Below are 19195 nucleotides of genomic sequence, written 5' to 3' on the forward strand. Positions count from 1 at the left end.
CTCTATTTATCGAATGGCTAACTTACACACACACACACACACGCTGGTGTTCGTCGTACATCGAACTTCACTATGTGCAGAGTGTGAAGCAGAAAATGTTGGTCTTTTAGTAATCTGAGTTGATCAAACTCATGAGATCACAGCTAATGTTATTGATTTCTTACATATCACATGGCTTTCGATTCACGGGAGAGGTTTTGCAAATAGAAACGAGACTATATGTGGTTCATCATGCCTTTCACAACAGTATATATATATATAGCTAAACCACAGTGCGAAAATAAAAACAAAATGAAGATACGCTCGATGAAGCACACAGCCACACTCTTAACTAGCTGGCGGTTCAAATCAATTTACGTTAGAGAAAAAGAAAATGAAAGAGGTGACTTCTATGCCCTATACCTCTTTTAAACTACATCAAAAAAATGACTAACGTAAAAGACATAAGCAAGCATTAAACACTTAACTAAAGGAGGTAAAGTTGACAACTTAATGAAAGAGATAGTAGTCGGTATGAAGGATTGCTGACTAAAATCTTAACAATAGAATCTGGTTGTTTCATATGAAGGGATCATTGAGCCTATCGTCTTTCCCTTACATCCATCAATCCAGGATCGGTAGAAATAAGGTCCACGCATGTATTGGATCGATTTAATAACCCAACCATATACGCCCTGTGCTAGCTTAAAATTGAAATGACTGACACCTTCCGCGTGTTAAGTAATCATATCCTGGCATTAAAAAGAAGAAAAAGACTGTTTCTAGTTTTTATACGAGGAAGGAGGCTTTTACTGCAGTTTGCGAGAGAGGGGTCTAGCAGGAAATTGGACAGACGTTTATTGCCAGAACAAGCTAACCTGAAGATCCAATTCTTAGGAGAGATGTAATAAAAAAAACCCCACTTCCTGTATGCAAACCTGTGTCAATGAAAGAAAAGATCATTTCACTATCATATTATATAAACCGTCAAAATTTAATCATGGAATAAAAACCACGCGTATTCACAACGATCGAGTGAACAATTCCAATTTTTACTAGTTTATTTATCTAATTTGTCTTTTCACCTTGCGCTGTATTGAACTCTTGATGTGGTTTTCAGAGTCAGGTTTTGACTGCTATTTCAAGTATGGTGGTATCTCTTAGATACCCTTATTCATAATTATAACCTATAAGGTTTTTCTCCCCATGCTGCCACTTGATTTGATCGTCAATTAAAATAACGATCTTATCCTTATTTATATATATATATACCGTTTATATATATATATATATATATATATATATATATATTCAGTAATATTTTTTTGCTAGTCTATTTTGTCCCTCTGTCTTATCTCATGGTGCGATATGAACATTTAACGTGGTTTTTAGAGTCAGGGATTTGACTGCTATTTCGGCATGGTGGTGCCTCTCAGACAGCCTTATTTTTAGTTTTATATATATATATATATCTGTGTGTGAGGTCGTATGTGCATGCATCATGTCTGTTACCAGAATTCGATACACGTTTTGAATGAATGAATAAACGAAAATAAGTTCAATAAATAATAAATATATCATCACTTGTACAATGTTACATATCCGAATGTCGTCAGTTATACTAAATGAAAAGTCCGCTATATTCGACAAATTTGCACTTTTGTTTTTTTGTTTTAAATGAAAAAAGAAAAAAAACATTTAGAAAGAACAAAGACGTAATGCATAAGGATACATAATGGAAAATATTAGGAAAATACGTCTTTTTTCCGTAAAAAAAATACCTTGAAAAACTGCAGCATATCCTTACATATTAGGGATCAAGAACAGTGATATTACTATACAGAGAGAGAGGAAGGTATTCTTAAAGAATGAAACAGGCAGAATTAGGTAGTGGTGGTGGTGGTCGGGGGGGGGGGACAAGACAAGAGGAGGATAAAACTTGAGAGAAAGAAAAGTGAAAGAATCGGGAAGAAATAATGAGTGAAAAGAAGGCGCAGTATGTAAGGGTGGTTTTGTTTCTGCGTAATGGAAATTTTCAAACACTAAAGCAAGGCGAAGAAGGGCAATTCGCTGACAGGGATGGAATTAAGTTTGAATATCAAACAAATGAATTGCTGGATGGAAGAAATGACTAATAATATCGAATGTTTCCATATATAAGTATAAAAAGCAAGTGCTTTTTATAAACTTCGTTTTGACAGCGCGATACCGGTACATGCCCGAACACATAAACAAGTGTTGACGTTTAACAGCAGATGGTATTAAAAGGCCATAATGCATATAAGAGGTATGGCCCATATGTATAAAAGGCATGGCCCCCAAAGGAATAGAGTATGTATTTTACTATATAGCCTCGGGCCGACCAAAGCCTTGTGAATGGATTTGGGACACGGAAACTGAAAGAAGCTCGCCGTATATATATATATATATATATATATATATATATATATTATATATATATATATATATATATGTATATATATATATACATATTTCAAAACAGAAAATTACCCTTTAACAGGTAATTTTTTACATGCTAGAAATAGCAGCCAAACACGGCCCAAAACCCCAATTTTATAGCAAATTTCGAAGTACATGAAAAATAAAAACCTTTACCTTGTGTGTATATATATATATATATATATATATATATATATATGTGTGTGTGTGTGTGTGTGTGTGTGTGTGTATTTGTTTGTCTCCCCACCATCGCTTGACAACCGATGTAGGTGTGTTTATGTCCCCGTAACTTAGCGGTTCAGCAAAAGTGACCGATAGGATAAGTACTAGAATAAGTCCTGGAGTCGACTTGTTCGACTAAAGGCGGTGCTCCAGCATGGCCGCAGTCTATATAATATATCAACCACATGGTTCTGGGTCCAGTCCTACTGTGTGACAACTTGGGCAAGTCTTGCGAGTGGATTTTGTAGATGGAAATTGAAAGAAGTCCGTGGTATGTATACATATATATATATATAATATATATATATATATATATATATATATATATATGCAAGAGAGACGATTGCACTGGTATGGTCATGTGGCAAGAATGGATGAAAAAGAATGTGAAAAAGTGCCACACCCTAGCGGTTGGGGGAACCTGTGGAAGAGGTAGACCCATGAAAACCTGGGACGAGGTGGTGAAGCACAACCTTCGAACATTAGGCCTCACTGAGGCAATGACTAGTAACCAAGACCTTTGGAAATATGATGTGCGTGAGAAGACCCGGCAGGACAAGTGAGACCATAACCCGTGGCCTTTACCAGGGATGTAGCCAGCCCACTTATGCATACCTTTCCTTCTTTGGACACAAAACTCTGCTTGCGAAGACCTGTTGAGGCAAGTGAAATCGAACCAAATTCGACGACTGGCACCCATGCCAACCTCCCTTCATTGGACACTAAACTCTGCTGGCGTAAACCTGTTGGAGCTAGTGAAATCGAAATTGAACCAAATTCGATGACTGGCACCCATGCCAGTGAAGCGCTAACAGCTCCATCCAAGTGGGATCACTGCCAGAGCGGCTGTCTGGCTTCCGTGCCAGTGGCATGTAAAAAGCACCATTTGAGCGTGATCGTTATCAGCGTTGCCTTACCGGCACGTGAAAAAACATTCAAGCGAAGTCATTGCCAGTGATGCAAGACTGACTCCTGTGCAGGTGGCACGTAAAAAATAGCATTTCGAGCGTGGCCATTACCAGTTCCGCCAGACTGGCACGTAAAAGCACCCACTACACTCTCGGAGGGCATCCAGCCGTAGAAACTCTGTCAGATCAGACTGGAGCCTGGCGCAGCCATCTGGTTCGCCAGTCCTCAGTCAAATCGTCCAACCCATGCTAGCATGGAAAGTGGATGTTAAATGATGATGATGTATAATATAAATATATGTATGTGTAATATATATAAATATATATATCAGATATAATACATATATATATATAATCTATAAATATATGTATATACATATAATATACATAATACAGCTGAGCAAGAGTCTTTTTTGTGAATGGTGCAAAAGATTGTGCAGTAGCTACACCAAGTGCAAACAAGGAACCTTGCCCACCATTGTGCAAGACCACCACAGTCAACTGACACGTGATGGCCTCCCCTAATGCCTGCATAGTTGTTACGCCAATATCTTTACTAAATATTGGGGGCCTGTTGCATCATAACAAAAGCAAAATTTTTCTCCTGAGAGACCTTGCTGCATACAATGAAGCCCTATGCACAGCACGCATGGAAACTAACTTCAACCCTGATATGAAGGATGCAGAAGTACACGTACCAAACTATGCCATACTGCGAACAGACAGAATGGAAAGGAGCCACAGTGGAGTTGCTGTATACATCCGTGATGACTTCACACTTCAGTTCTTACTGTCATACTAAAATTCAGTATGTGACACTCTAATTGTATACATAAGACAACACAATATAGATATATGCAATACATATTGCTCACCGGATGCTCCAAACCACATATGCAAGTTTGAAGATTGCCTCACAAGAATTAAAGAAATCCTCATGAAACTGGAATACCATGTGAGCATATTTCTTATGGGTTATTTCAACTTCCCCAACGTCAAATTGCCCGAAGGCCTCATGCTCTCAAGAATGACTCATTGCAAACGAGCACAGGTGGAGTCCCTGCTCAACCTCATCATGGAGCAAGTTGTACTCAGACCAACTAGGGCAAATAACATTTTAGATCTCTGCTTCACGAACAATAAGGACATCGTTTGTGATGCGAAAGTGACGCCAACATTAGTCTCGGATCACAACATAATGCAGCTGTCTATATCTGGGCCGAAAGTAGCCAGAGACATACAGCCTAAAGGAAGCACCTGAAATCTCTCCAATCTGAACTTCCACAAAGCAGACTGGAAATCGATCCAAAAAGCGATCTTCACACAGGACTGGCTGAAATGTCTCTCCACACCAGACATTGGCATGAAACTAGAATATTTCATGTCTGTTGTGCAAACCATTTGCTAGAAATATGTCCCAGAGCACAAGGCCAAAACAAAGGGGAACAAGATTCCAAGAGAGAGGAAGATCCTGATGAGACAACGGACGAAGGTTGCAAATCACCTCAACCAACATCCCAAAAATAGCAAAAGGTCCCGCCTAAAAACAACACTGATGGAGATTAAAAAAGCCTGCAACATTCCTATGTGAGGGAGAGAGCAGACAGAGAAGCCTGGGTTATAAAAAATCAAACCCAAAGGCCTTCTTTCATTATGCAAAAGAAACAGCCTCAGTATACTGCAAGATAGGACCCCTCTTCCAAAAGGATGGCTCCCACACAGATAGCCCAACCAGGATCAGTGAGGTATTGAATGACCAGTTCAAGTGTCTTTACCATCCCGTTGGAACACAGACAAGTGAACAAGCCAGTGGACTTCTTTGCCACCTCATCTATAACCAGCAAGGCAGTTACAATGGAATACATTGATATTAGTGAAGAAGATATACTACTAGCCATAGATGAAGTGGACACAAACTCAACTGCTGGTCCCGATGGTTTCCCAGCAATCCTCCTCAAATCGTGTAAGCATACCCAGGCAAAACCCCTCCAGATTGTCTTCCAGAGCTCTTTTGTAAATGGCAGGCTGCTAAGCAAGCTGAAGGAGGGAATAATATGCCTAATCCATAAAGGAGGAAGCAGAGCAGATGCCAAAAACTATAGGCCAATCTTTCTGGTTTCACATATCAGCAGAGTCATGGAATGGATAGTCAGAGGGAAACTAATCGCATTCCTTGAAGAAAATAACTTGCTGAGTGATACCCAGCATGGCTTACAACATTATGACTGGGTGTTGAGGCAGTTACTCAACAACTCAAATGTGGACATAATACACCTTGATTTTGCAAAAGCTTTCAAGAAAGTGGATCATGGTATGATATGCCACAACCTGCGTGATCTCAGCATAGTTGGAAAACTTGGAGAGTGGTTACATGACTTTCTGAAAGATAGAAAGTCAGGCAGTAGTGGCCAATGGAGCCACCACAATGAAAACAAAAATAGTGAGTAGTGTTCCACAGGGCGCTGTCTTGGGACCAATGCTGTTCATAGTGGCCCTCTCAGATATGCCCTCAAATGCCCGGATAGCCACCCTTACTAGCTACGCAGACAATACAAAAGTCTCACAGAAAATACAGAACCCCAGCGATGTTGCACATCTGCAGCAGGAGTTGGATTCAATTTACAGATGGGCTGAGGATAATATGCAGTTTAATGCTCAAAAATTCCAAGCCCTGTGCTACAAGCATCCAAAACTGAATATTAAACTTAAGGGTACAGTGGTCCACAGGGAATTACAATCCCAGAGCCTAAATCAGTGAGGGACCTGGGTATCAACATGCGTGATGATACCTCTTTCCAAGTGCACATTACCAGGATGGCGACAAAGTGCAGACAACTGGCGGGCTGAATCCTGAGAACATTCAGAACCAGAGATAAGGAAACCATGATGGTCCTCTGGAGGACATTCATCCTCAGCCATCTGGATTACTGCTCCCAGCTATGGTCACCCAACAGTGTAAAATTAACAGCGGACCTTGAAGCAATCCAGCGAAGTTTCACAAAGAAGATCATCATTTTGCAACAGCTTAGCTACTGGGAAAGGCTGAAACAGCTAAGACTCTACACTCTGGAGCGAAGGCAGGAGAGGTATGCAGTAATATACATCTGGAAGATCCTGAAAGGAAATGTGCATAATTTTGGCACTGAAAGCCATACCAATGCTAGAACGGGTCGACACTCCACAGTGCCAAAGATCCCAGCAATGCCATTACACTTCAGGACCAGTTACTGCAACAGCCTGAGTTTCAGGCGTCCACAGCCTTTTAATATTCTCCCACAGAGCCTAAGGAACCGACACAAAGGTGTTTTCAAATCAAGAGTGGACCACGAGTCCCAGGTGAACCAACCTCATAGCAAGAGGAGCAAATGAGGGTAGCTACATCAAACTCCATCCTTCACCGAGTGCCATATGTTAGAGGAGGCTCTCAGTAACAAGTGTAACAAAACGGCAGTGCTCCAGCATGGCCATAGCTCTTAGCTGAAATGACAAAGTAAAAAAACAAATATATATATAAAGTACAGTATATAATTATATATATATATACACATATATATACATATATAATATATAAATATATATATAATACATATATTTATACTCCATATATATATATATATATATATATATATATATAATCTCTCTATATATATATACTGTATGTATATAATACATAAATACAATATAAATATATATACATATATATATAATGAATAAATATATATATAATATATACATATATATATCATATATATAATATATAATTATATTAGATAAATATATCTATAATTACATTATATAAATATATATCTATAATATATATAATATATAAATATAATATGTAAATATATATACTATATATATAATTATATTATATAAATATATCTATAATATATGTATAATAATATATATAATATATAAATGTAGGCACAAGAGTGCCTGTGTGGTAAGTAGCTTGCTTACTAAGTATTTGTTGGTATTTGGTTGCTTCAATTTAACAAGGTAAGATGTAGAGCTGTATAGCTCCCTCTCTGAAAAAAGGTCACCGTCAGGGTAAGTGATTTTGTTTTTTCTGAGCTGGGTAGAATTATTGTGCGCCTTATTTTTATTACAGTATATTCTGCCCAGCTCTGGGGCATTTTTGCTTACTCTTGGCGGTGTTGTGATTGTGCTTGCTAACAAGCAAGTAAAGAAATTCAATGTGAATTTTACACAGCAGTTATTTTGGAAAAAAATTGGTGCTTGCAAGTTGTGCATGGTTTTGAACCCGGAAACGTTGGAAGTGCTTTACCAGGAGGATTACCAAGAGATTTGAAGGCTGTAAGTGGGCTGGTAGTACCGTGTAGCCTGAAAATTTTATTTCCTGCCGTGGAGAATTACTCTTTTACTTGTTTCAGTCATTTGAAACAAGTAAATTGGAGCACGGCCTTTAATCGAGCAACTTGACCCCAGGACTTATTCTTTTGTAAGTCCAGTAGTTATTCTATCGGTCTCTTTTGCCGAACCGCTAAGTAATGGGGACATAAACACACCAGCATCAGTTGTCAAGCAATGCTAGGGGGACAAACACATACATATATATATATGACAGGCTTCTTTCAGTTTCCATCTACCAAATCCACTCACAAGGCTTTGGTCAGCCTGAGGCTATAGTAGAAGACACTTGCCCAAGGTGCTACGCAGTGGGACTGAACCCGGAACCATGTGGTCGGTAAACAAGCTACTTACCACACAGCCACTCCTGCGTATAATATTTATTCATTTTTCTGAACTGCTGTCTTCTCTTTCCTTTTGCTGAACAATTTAGTTGGACTAGTATTTTATTTCTTCCAATTTTAGTTGAACTATGTTTTTATGTTATTGTGTTCAAAGACTTTTTGTTGTTTTTGGTTGAGTGACCTTTTTTCTTTTTTTGAACTGTGTTATTGACATGGCAGATAAAATGATAAAAAATAAGACCACTGCTTGGGAGTGAGAGATTGCCTCACCCAAGCAATGGCTTGGAGACATCGAGAGAAGGACGGTGGTACTACGGACCTATTCTAGGTCGTGTGACGCCATCGCACTCTTCAACAAGGGTATTATTGATAAAGAGCTGGCAAAATGTTTGCCAGCCAAAAATTATTATGTAACCAGAGGTGTCAAATACGCCACCATGTGGCTGCTTTCTGATACCCCTGAGGAGGCTTGCACTGTGGCAGGCCAGCCACTAGAAGGGGAGGAGATTTTGTTTCTTCCCACATATTGTGGAAAGGTGATAAGGGCCTGGGTAAGTGGTCTGCCTCTGAGCACTGAAGCAGGGTGGATTGCAGATGCTACCCGGCGGGGCTTGGGGGATAGCAGGCCCAGGTTCTTAAATGTAGAGATAAAGCCTGCAGTCAACTGGGAGGGTACAAAGGCGACTTTGATCCTATGGACCCAAGTAGCCACAGGTGAAATGACTTTCCCTGACTTTTTGAAAATGGCCGGCTCAGGGTATCCAGTGATACTTGAGGGTCGCCCCCCCCCCACCCTCAAGTGTCACTCATGCCGGGAGTCAGGCCACATTAAGAAGGACTGCCCCTGGGGCCATGGTAAGGTCCTGGAGCAGGGAAAGGTAAAAGTGCCCTCCACTCTCCTATTGCAGGGAGAAAAGGAAGAGAAAGGTGAGCAACAGTGGTTGCTCACCAGGAGAAGTGCAGGTTGTGGGAGAAGAGGAGAACCTCCCGGGTGTGCCGACGGATGCCCCGACTCCTGCAACCGCAAAAAGAAAAAGGAGAAATGGGAGACAGTCAGCAGATGGCACTGTGCCGCCGACCAAACCCGAGGCCCCTCTGGTGAAAGTGTGCCACCGGAGCGAGAGGCTCTGTCAGTGAGGATTGTGCCACTGACAGAGCAGGTTGAGGCCCCTCCTCATGAGAAAGAGATGGAACTTTTCATTTTCTACCTCAGGGGAGAGCCTGTTGAGATGTACTTGGACAGTCTTCTAGACCGAGAACGATATGACTCGGTCTGTATAGACGGTCCATGTTGGCCTCGCAGGTGGCTGCGGAGGTCGTTACCCAGAAAGAATTGATTGAGGTCAGGAGGACCTGCAATAATGAGGATTTTGTATCCCTCAATCCAGGTGGCAGGAAACTTAATTGGGGGCCTGGATGAGGAAGATTAATGAAAAATGAATTTTTGTTTTAATTTTTATTATTGAATTTTAAATTGAATAGTGTTTTCGAGGGGTTATCAGTCGGCTGGTGCCGGTGCCCCTCCCATTTTTATTCATTTTTGTCATTATCAGCCTCATCACATCAATGACTTTGTCCAGCGTGCAGCTACTCTGTGTACTGCCCTTGTGGCAAACTATGTGAATAAAAGTAGTTTGCCTACCAACCACATGGTTCCGGGTTCAGTCCCACTGTGTGGAACCTTGGGCAAGTGTCTTCTACTATAGCCTCTGGCTGACCAAAGCCTTGTGAGTGGATTTGGCTGACTGAAAGAAGTCAGTCGAATATATGCGTGAGTGTGTGTGTGTTTGTGACCCCCCCCCCCCAACATCACTTGACAACTGATGCTGGTGTGTTTACGTCCCCATAACTTAGCAGTTTGGCAAAAGAGACCGATAGAATAAGTGCTAGGCTTACAAGTCCTGGGGTCAATTTGCCCGACTAAAGGCAGTGCTCCAGCATGAACGGTCAAAATGACTGAAACAAGTAAAAGAATAAAATAATATATGTGTATATTATAATATATATATATATATAATAATGTATATATATATATATATATATTATATATATATATATACTGTTCTATATTTAAGAGATGAGGAATTATGTACATTATTTACATTCAACAGATATTTGTCCTCATGTTTATTGTTAACACGTTTGGCCTTCTTCAGGTGTCTTGGGGAAATTTCGAACCTCATTTCTCATTCCTAAGGTATTTTTCAATGTTATTATAATTATTGTTGTTGTTAGTGTTCAGGTCACTGCATGGAATCGAACTCGGAATCTTGGGGTTAGTAGCATGTGCTCTTAACCACTACGCCATATGCCTGTGGGCAATTATGGAGTGAATTTTAGGGCTTATAAATAAAATATTTTTCTATCCTTCCTTAATACTGGTTCCCAGCAAACAGAGTGCAGATATGCTGCTCATATCTGCACTCTGTTTGCTTAGAAGGTTGTTGTATCCTAGCATATGTGCTGTTTCTTTTAGTTTTCGTATTTTCCAGTGGTGTTCTCTGTCTATTATTTTAATTTCATCCTACAGGGGGAGGTGGTCTCCATTTTCCCATACATGATCAGCTATACCCGATTTATCAATATCTCCTCGTGTCACAGCTTTGCGATGTACGTCTACCCTTATTTTGACGGAGCAGCATGTTTCGCCTTTGTATAACCTACCACAGCTGCATGGGATGAAGTACACGCAATCTTTGGTCATATTCTCTTCTATTGGTGGTTTTACTCAAAGGAGATGTTTGCGAAGTGTTGTGTTACTCTTGAATACTGTCCTGATGTTATATGGGCCGCATATCTTTTGTATCTTTTTGGAGAGGCTTTTCACATAGGGTAGACAGACTGTGGACAGTTTATTGGCCTCATCCTATCTCTTCTTCATAATTGGAGTAGATAGTATACTTCTGGGGTAGTTGTTGCTTAACAGATCGTTATTGAGCTTGATCATTTCTTTGTGGTGTGTGAGCAATCCCTCTATTTACACTGTATGGATAGTGGGAATTCAAGTTGAGGTATCATCCAGTAAAGGTTGGCTTGCAGTATACGGATGTCATGAATCCATACTTAGTGCATGTTATTAATACGTCCAGGAATACCAGCTGATTGTCTTTTTCGTTTTCCATTGTGAACCGTATGGATGGCTTTATTGAGTTCACGTGATCTAAAACAGTACTTGGACATCTTCCTGGTGCGGCCAGTGTATAAAGGTGTCATCAACATATCGTAGCTATAGTGTTGGTTTTAGTGGTGTTGACCCTAAAGCCAAATCCTCAAAGTATTCCATGTATATATTGGCTATTACTGGTGATAATGGTGAACCCATAGCTAAACCCTCCTCTTGTTGATATATATCAGTGTACATACTGAAGAAGTATACTGTTGGATCTTACTCATAAGGTATTGGAATCTTACATTGTGCATAAGCTCTATACGTGGAATGACCAATTTTAAATACTGTTGGATTTTAATCATAAGGTATTGGAATCTTGTATATATACCATTCTGACTAAAAAATGGATCTACAAATTCAATATCCCTACATATCTCACATCTATTTTCTTTCCTCCACCTCACTCTCTATTTTGTATCCTATCTAAATTAACTATTACTTAACCATCCTCTCACACCATCTCCGATGAAGGGATATAATTAATAAATATCCGGGAAACAGCTGTATGACCTTCTATCTATAAATGTTCTAATATCTACACAGCCTTGGTTTTTTATCTCATTACCCAAAAAATTCTTATATACAAATGCTGACATATGACCAACGTTGAACCCCTTATTCGCAAAAATCACCAAACCTGGAACTTAACTATGGTCTGTCTATAGCACTTATTCAGCATTACCTGACACCTTTGGGTCTCAATGACACCATTACCTCTTATATATATATTGGAGTAGTTGGCGTTAGGAAGGGCATCCAGCTCTAGAAACTCTGCCAGATCAGATTGGAGTCTGGTGCAGCCATCTGGTTCGCCAGACCTCAGTCAAATCGTTCAACCCATGCTAGCATGGAAAGCAGACGTTAAACAATGATGATGATTGATATATATTATTATTATATGACTGAATGCCACATATCCTCTTCTAAGTAAGTTTTATCTATCTATCTATCTATCTATCTATATATATATATATATATATACACATCAGGTCATCCCATAAGTTCTGTCCGAATTTTGAATAAAGAAAACAAGTGATCAAATGTTATATTTAATCATCAAAGTACTTTCCCTGATTATCTATGACTTCCTTCCATCTATTTACAAACTTTTTAATTCCATTAATGTAAAACTCTTTTGGTTTCAAAGCGAAGAACTCTGAAATGTCAGTTTTTGACCTCCTCCTAGCTTGCGAAAGTTATGTCCCCCAAATGATTCTGTAAACTACAAACCAAATGGTAGTCTGAAGGAGCAAGGTCGGGAGAATAAGGTGGATGAGGAATTTTTCCCAACCAAGCTCTTCAATCTTCTGTGATGTGATCTTTACAGTGTGGGGTTGGACATCACTCCTTTTCGATTCACTAAAGCGGGTCATTTTTCCTTCAAAGCTTGCTTCAAATGCTGTAATTGCTGACAGCACACTTGAGCAATAATTGTTGCATTAGGTGGTAACAATTCCAAGTGTATTACTCCTTTGCAATTCCACCAGATAGAGAGAAGAACCTTTTTCCCATGAAGTTCCTTTCTCGGTTTGTGGTTTGAGTTTTTCCCCTTTTATCAAGCCACTGTTTACGGCATTTAACATTTCGATAGAAGATTAATTTTTCATCACCGGTCACAAGTTTATCCATTAAGGGTGAAATGAAGAGAAGAGCAGATGTCAACTGGGGATTTGCGGTTGCTTTTGGACAATTCATGAGGCACCCATTTTCCAAGTTTAGGAACTTTTCCAAGTTGTTGAAAATGACGATGAACAGTTGTATGGTTTGAATTAAGCTTTATTGCCAATTCTTCAACCGATAATGCAGGATTTTCTTCAACTGGACGTCCTGTTCGATCTTCATCTTCAAGGCTGAAATGTCCACTTCTGAATTTTGAAAACCATCTCCTCCAAGTTCTTTCATTCAAGCATTCTTTCCTATAAACTGAGTGAATGTTTTGAGTTGCTTCGGCTGCAGAGTTTCCTTTTTTGTACTCATAAAGCATTATGTGCCTTAAATGCTCTTTGGATAATTCCATGTTAGAAAGGGTTTTAATCAAAAAATTTTAATTCTATTATTCTGTCAAATAATATTTAATTAGTTCAAATGCACACAAATGCATAAAAATAATTTCAAATTCCATTGGACATTCTAAAATACTATTAAATTTCATTCAATTTTAAAAAAGGTAAAATTGGATAGAGCTTATGGGATGACCTGACATATACAATATATATATATATATATATATATATACATATATATACACACTATATGTGCAATATATATATATATGTGCAATATATATATATATATATATGTGCAATATATATATATACATATATATACACACTATATATATATATGCAATGTATATATACATGTGTGCAATATATATATGCAATATATATATATATATGTGTGTGCAATATATATATGCAATATATATATGTGCAATATAAATATATATATATATGTGTGTGCAATATATATATATGTGCAATATAAATATATATATGTGTGTGTGCAATATATATATATATATATATATATACACACACACACACACACACAGAACTCTTACGCATTCGAAACACTAAACACCCACTATGTGTACAACATAAATGAGGTTTGTATTTGCATAAGAGATCCACATTTATTAAATTTACACAAACATAGATGAATATTATGACGTTTATGCACGTCTCGATGGCATTGGGAGATATACGATCGCCAATCAAAACTATCAACTGTTTGTTCTAGACCTGTCGACAGAGAAATATAAACATTCCCAGTTTTCGTTTCTTCCTTTTTCTAACACATATTGAACTTAGTGTGTTTAGATAAGAGACGAGCAACCCTCTGGCCTGCATCCAAATTTAAAACCGTTCACAGACGAAATTTAAGACACCTTAACATTACAAAAAAAAACCCCGCTTCATACCTTAAAAGCGAAACAGTAATTTCGGATCTTTTCTAAAAGATCCGTAATTTCGAGTTGGTTTAAAATTTGAATTTGAAAAATTAAAGATTCGTTATTTCTCTCAACACGAATGCATCTCTGAGGATTTATCATGTACTTCGTAATTCATCCTTAGTGCTAATAAGACACCCCACCCTTGGTTTAGATGGTTGTATTATCTGATCAATCTAGAAGCAACATTTTCGATCAACAATTACTTCTAAACCTGTTTTAGAGCAAAGACCACATGTAACTATATATCTCCTGCTTCTCTTACCAGGCGGTCAGCTTAGCTAAGATATCTCAGAGGAAGTTTTTTTCTTTAATTTTTTTTTCTTTTTATCATTTTATTCAATCATCTGTATACCAGGCAAGACCCAGTTTCTACATACATACATACATCCATACATGACAAAAACTCAACCACCACCAAACCACAACTGACAATGAAGCTTGTGCTTGCTAAACATTGCATACAAAAACATTTCAAAAAAGTAGCAGGATCAGCCGCCGCCGCCGCCGCACAGTGTAGCTCGACTACCCAGCAGCCGCCCCTCAGCCCGGCATGACAATTCTTACTACTACTACTACTACTACCACCACCGCGGCGATTCTTCTTGCAGCACCGGTCGTTCTGAATAGAGGCATTTATCCGTTTTATTTTCTTCTTTCACTCCTCACACCAGATTGCAGCCATCGTTTCTTTCTCTTCCCCCCACCACCTCTCTTTCACTCTCTCTCTCTCTCACGAATTATCAACACTATCGACACCCCCTACCTGCCGCCTTCCCCGGTTATTTAATGTCTTTACCCAACATGCAACGGACGAAGGAAGTCCTATTGAAAAATTGAACAGTCAACCCCCACCACCACCACCACCTCCACTGCCATCATCATCATCGTCGCCGCCCTTGATTTCTTCCGTCTTTGCTTCTGTTTTTTGCTCCATAAACAAAAAACAAACAAAAAAAAACAACCACTGCTTTTAGTATTATTACTAACCATCACTACCAGAGTGGTTCTACGGAATCACACACAGACTGACAGAGTTTTGATGTAAGGTATTATTAATCAGAAACAGTTTAAAACAAGAGCCGCCGGACTTCACTTCGATCTGCTTAGGTTTCCCCCTTTTTTTTTCTTTTTTTTTTTTATTATAGCCCACGCTTAAGGTAAACGAGATGAAGGTAGAAACCGGAAATCGATAAAATAAATAAGAGTAATAATAAATATATAAGGAATCGATTTTTAAGCAAAAGATAAAGCAACAAAAAAATTCGTGCTTCGCCAAAATGAAATTAGGATCGTATTATCGTGTCAATTGTTTGCTTTCCATACGTTCAGCTATTTACATCCTCCCCTTCCCCCCTCTCTCACCACCCTTTTTCCCCTCTTTATCACTTCATTCATCCTTTTCCTCCAGCTTCGATAGAAAGACAGAACTTGAGCATGCACAAGCTCTACCCACTCCTCCCAGCCGATTTCCTTCACCTGCTCCTCCCATGTGTGTTCTTCCTACTTATCACTTCTGTCTATCTTTTTTCTTCTTCCTGCAAACACATGTTCAATAGTCCGCTCTTTCCCCTCTCGCTTCTTCTTCTTCTTCATTTCACAAACTTTAATTTTTATCTCTCTCTCTTTCCACTACTCACCAGTTTAATCTCTTAGTCTTTCTTCCTCTCTCTCCCCCCTCCACACCACGGTGTTACTTACTCTCTTCCTTTCACTCCTCGCTACCTCCAACATTCCACTTCTCTCTATTTTTACATTCTCAACCTCTCTTCCTTTCCCTCCATTTCGTAATCCAGTTCTCCTCTCGCTTCATCCACTCTTATCGTGCGTATTCCTCCGTTCCATAACTCTTTCCCTCCTTCCATCTATATATATTTTTTTCTTCTCTCTTGCACTTCGTCATAAAGGTTCTTGTCAGACTTAATGTTTTCATACTTTCACCGTCCTTCCTTCTCTCAACAACCTACATACAATGCTTCTTACACTTCGCCTCCACGTTGATTTATCCTCTCACTACCACTCAAAATCACCTCCTCACCTTCTCTAATATATTTCTGATGAAAACTCCCTCCCACTTTCACACGAAACCCTTTTCTCTTTTCCTCATATCTATATATATATATATATATATATATTATATATATATATATATATATATATATATATATATATATATTATATATATATATTACAAAAACTTCGCTTTTTAATCTGGTGTTAGCTTTGTTTATTGTTTTTAAACACACCTCCAGTAAGACTTACATAGATTTGAAGATATATTGTGTGCGGTAAAGTGCAGCTTCCATATATATAAGGTAGCCTGCATAACTAGAAGTTCTTAATGCAGATGGCACTCCTTTGTATATTATATTGCGGTGCTCTAGAATGGCCTTCGTCATGATGCCTAAAACCGCAAGAACATCGATGCACATACTTCTATTTCCGCTGGGGGTAGCAAACAAGGTGTTTTTTAACCTCATATATACAACAGATGCCACATATAACACTAATAACACAGACGGACTAATAACAAAATACATGGAATGAAAGAAATATCTGAGAAGATAAAAGGATATTTATACATTCGTTTTAAAGCAAACGATTCTCTTACATATAGTTTTTATTCCAATTTTTGTCTTTCCTTACAAATGTCAAAAAATAAATAGACAGGCTTGTCTCCAAATTGGAGCAAAATAAATTGAAACTAAATCATATCATGTTAATTAATGTTTCGGCGTGTAACGTAGTAAGTCTTATTACTATATAAATGTTTATCGGAAATAGTTTTGGAACCAACTACTTAGTTCAATAATACTGCTTAAAAAATTCATGTACGCTATTAATACACTCCTATTAAGTTCCTAACAAAACAGAAATTGTATTCGATATACGAAGAAAATTACATTTTTCTTTAAAAAAATTCCAACTTGAAGATGTAACGTCTTCAAATATGGCATCAACAACACACAATCGCAATTTAAACCATTCCCTGTCTTAACATTTATTTTATATGGTGTGTGCGTCACCTTGTGACTAAAAAAGCTACGTGTTTTAGTTCTCGAGATTCGGTTTCGATTCTCTAGTAACTATTCTATTTCATTACACACTGTTTTTGTCCTTGACACACACACACACAGGCATGAATGTTTCAACTTCCTAAACATCTCTTCTATTTCAAGAGGAAGTCACACAGTTGTCATGCTCTAAACACCATGTTCAAAACAATCAATACACATGATTTTCGACTTCCACTTGGAACCATTTCACGTCACCGTTGTTTAATAATACCTCAAGAAAAAGCATGAAAGGTCGCAATCATCCATTACTCGCTCCTCTCTACATTTATCCTTTAAAAATGGTTAGGTCCTACATAAGAAACGACTGTTAATTCCCGATAGATTAAATAAGGTGGAAGCCTGGAAATTAGTCTGCATATGCAAAACAGAAAGAGGAATGGAAAAAAAGAGTTTGATAGGCAAGCTGTTTGTATATGAAAGTTGATGTTAAGACACAGAGCAGACCTTTCCTTCGTCAAAGACACTTCATTCGTGGCCATCCTTTTCCAGAACACTTCGTAATTTAGATATCCTTCCGTTTTTGTTTTTTTGAGGGGGGGGGTTAACGGTAGGGCGTGAAAAATCCGACTGCTATTTCTAATCGAACAGAATCTATCAAAATCATTCCAATTGAGACCATCCCGTCTTTTTTTTTTTTCAATTTTATATTTTATTTTAGTTTTTCCATCAACCATTAAGGGACTCTTCTTGATTATTTAGATATCCCAATGTGTCCTCTAAGCGAGATGTGATTTTAGTATGGTCTTACTTGCACTTCGATGCAAATCGAGTGCTCACACAGGAGTTTCCCTCATTAGCTTTGCATAAATGAAGGTTATGTGGCTGCTAAAGAAAGCTGAGATAAAATGGGCCTGAATGTTGTACATTATTGCATGACCTATTCTTATAAATAACGTGCAAACATCAAAAAGAAAGGCTGCTTTTTCATTTACACATCTACAAGTAAATTGAGAGGTTTGCGTAACTTTAAAACCCAAATATCTTATATACTACAAACCCAACACAAAGTATAAATATTTAATCCCCTTTAATTCATTAATACATATGCGTGTCGTGTGTATATATGTATATATACGATAAAATATTAGCCACATGTACATCAACAAACGAAGATAAACTTAACACTTCTATTTAAATAGCTAGATAGATCGTGCTACTGTGCGGTCGCTCGACCAGCTAGAAATATCAGTCAATCCTCAAATCATAACCTATTGCTCTTAAAAAGCAGATACGCAGGACAAATGCTAGCTATACAAAATGAATAAATAAAAGGACGATCATGGGTAATAATGCCTTTAACCATATGTCTGATAAATTAAAGCTGATCTGGGGTTGAACAACATATATATACATATACATAATGAACCCATTATTATTATAACTTTGTATGAGTGATGATGTAAGGGAGTAAAGAATAGCGGAAGAAATCAATCAGGCTATATTCACCTATCAATATAAGGCATGATGTGTAGATATCGTTATTTGGCTCTAGGTCAGTCCCAACTGAGCAGTTCTATGATCATAGACACTCCAGTTGTGACCATCTCTTCTTTTTGAATATGAGAGACTATACAGTTCAATGTGTCCCTTTTTTTTATGATATCAGAGGGTGGTTTGAAAGGTTTTGATTGACAACTATTTCGAAGAGGGTCGAAACGACAGCGTAGAAGATTTCATGTGTAGCAGAAGGAATACCCGCCTCTCGAGTACGT

At 38.2% G+C, this 19195-nt stretch overlaps 1 protein-coding gene across 3 annotated transcripts in view; it reads right to left on the minus strand.

Annotated features, from left to right (window-relative positions):
* LOC115214330 (histone deacetylase complex subunit SAP30L) overlaps window positions 1-19195 on the minus strand; it is a 62508-nt gene that overhangs the window by 39964 nt on the left and 3349 nt on the right. Inside the window, exon 1 of one of the 3 annotated variants that reach the window (XM_029783513.2) lies at window positions 1761-1889. The exons of the other annotated variants lie outside the window; for them this stretch is intronic. The gene's annotated coding sequence lies outside the window, so the exon portion shown is untranslated. Of the gene's footprint in view, window positions 1-1760; window positions 1890-19195 lie in introns of those variants that run through there. 3 annotated transcript variants of the gene reach the window in all.

This window comes from Octopus sinensis, linkage group LG7 (genome assembly GCF_006345805.1).
Source record: "Octopus sinensis linkage group LG7, ASM634580v1, whole genome shotgun sequence".
NCBI classification, from domain to species: Eukaryota; Metazoa; Mollusca; class Cephalopoda; order Octopoda; family Octopodidae; genus Octopus; species Octopus sinensis.